This window comes from Triticum urartu, unplaced genomic scaffold, assembly GCF_056163025.1.
Source record: "Triticum urartu cultivar PI428250 unplaced genomic scaffold, HENAU_Tu73 scaffold1, whole genome shotgun sequence".
NCBI lineage: Eukaryota > Viridiplantae > Streptophyta > Magnoliopsida > Poales > Poaceae > Triticum > Triticum urartu.
In genome coordinates, this window is record NW_028259461.1 from 10,868,293 (window position 1) to 10,870,722 (window position 2,430).

The following is a 2,430-nucleotide window of genomic DNA, read 5'->3' on the forward strand; positions in this document are numbered from 1 at the left end:
AACTCATAATTGGTAAATTTGCGGGTTCAATTCCTGCTGGATGCACACGAACGGGAACATTCCATAAGTCTATTGGAACTGGCTCTCTATCCATGGAATCTCATCCATCATCCATACATAACGAATTGGTATGGTATATTCATACCATAACATAAGAACAATAAGAACTCGAATTCTTATCGATACTGGAACTCAGAGCATAGGAGGGAAAGTCGATTTATGGATGGAATCAAATACGCAGTATTTACAGAAAAAAGTCTTCGTTTATTGGGAAAGAATCAATATACTTTTAATGTCGAATCGGGATTCACTAAGACAGAAATAAAGCATTGGGTCGAACTCTTCTTTGGTGTTAAGGTGGTAGCTGTGAATAGCCATCGACTACCTGGAAAAGGTAGAAGAATAGGACCTATTCTGGGCCATACAATGCATTACAGACGTATGATCATTACCCTTCAACCGGGTTATTCTATTCCACTTCTAGATAGAGAAAAATATACAAAACACCTATCCCGAGCACACGCAAGGGAACCGTAGACAGGCAAGTGAAATCCAATCCACGAAATAATTTGATCCATGGACGGCACCGTTGTGGTAAAGGTCGTAATTCCAGAGGAATCATTACCGCAAGGCATAGAGGGGGAGGTCATAAGCGCCTATACCGTAAAATAGATTTTCGACGGAATCAAAAAGACATATCTGGTAGAATCGTAACCATAGAATACGACCCTAATCGAAATGCATACATTTGTCTCATACACTATGGGGATGGTGAGAAGAGATATATTTTACATCCCAGAGGGGCTATAATTGGAGATACTATTGTTTCTGGTACAAAAGTTCCTATATCAATGGGAAATGCCCTACCTTTGAGTGCGGTTTGAACTATTGATTTACGTAATTGGAAGTAACCAATTAGGTTTACGACGAAACCTAGAAATCGATCACTGATCCAATTTGACTACCTCTACGGGATAGACCTCAACAGAAAACTGTTGAGTAACGGCAGCAAGTGATTGAGTTCAGTAGTTCCTCATAGAAAATTATTGGCTCTAGAGATATGGTAATATGGAGAAGACAAAATTGTTTGAAGCACGCACAGAACCGGAAGCGCCCCTTGTTTCAAAGAGAGGAGGACGGGTTATTCACATTTAATTTGATGGTCAGAGGCAAATTGAAAGCTAAGCAGTGGTAATTAAGACCCCCGGGGGAAAATAGGGATGTCTCCTACGTTACCCATAATATGTGGAAGTATCGACGTAATTTCATAGAGTCATTCGATCTGAATGCTACATGAAGAACATAAGCCAGATGACGGAACGCAGAGACCTAGGATGTAGAAGATCATAACATGAGCGATTCGGCAGATTTGGATTCCTTTCCTATATATCCACTCATGTGGTACTTCATCATATGATTCATATAAGATCCATCTGTCTAGAGATCGTCATATACATCTAGAAAGCCGTATGCTTTGGAAGAAGCTTGTACAGTTTGGGAAGGGGTTTTTTGAGAGAAAAGAAGAATCTACTTCAACCGATATGCCCTTAGGCACGGCCATGCATAACATAGAAATCACACGTGGAAGGGGTGGGCAATTAGCTAGAGCAGCAGGTGCTGTAGCGAAACTCATTGCAAAAGAGGGTAAATCGGCCACTTTAAGATTACCATCTGGGGAGGTCCGTTTAGTATCCCAAAACTGCTTAGCAACAGTCGGACAAGTGGGTAATGTTGGGGTGAACCAAAAAAGTTTGGGTAGAGCCGGATCTAAGTGTTGGCTAGGTAAACGCCCCGTAGTAAGAGGGGTAGTTATGAACCCTGTGGACCACCCCCATGGGGGCGGTGAAGGGAAAGCTCCCATTGGTAGAAAAAAACCCACAACCCCTTGGGGTTATCCTGCGCTTGGAAGAAGAACTAGGAAAAGGAAAAAATATAGCGATAGTTTTATTCTTCGTCGCCGTAAGTAAATACGTAACTAGGAATATGGAAAATTGCATTTTTGGAATTTGCAATAATGCGATGGGCGAACGACGGGAATTGAACCCGCGCATGGTGGATTCACAATCCACTGCCTTGATCCACTTGGCTACATCCGCCCCTTATCCAGCTAAAGGATTTTTTTCTTTTTTCCATTGATCATTATTCTATTTATTCTGACCTCCGTACTTCGATCGAGATATTGGACATAGAATGCCACTCTTTAAAAAGGAAAAAAGGAGTAATCAGCTGTGACACGAAAAAAAACGAATCCTTTTGTAGCTCATCATTTATTGGCAAAGATAGAAAAGGTCAATATGAAGGAGGAGAAAGAAACAATAGTAACGTGGTCCCGGGCATCTAGCATTCTACCCACAATGGTTGGCCATACAATCGCGATTCATAATGGAAAGGAACATATACCTATTTACATAACAAATCCTATGGTAGGTC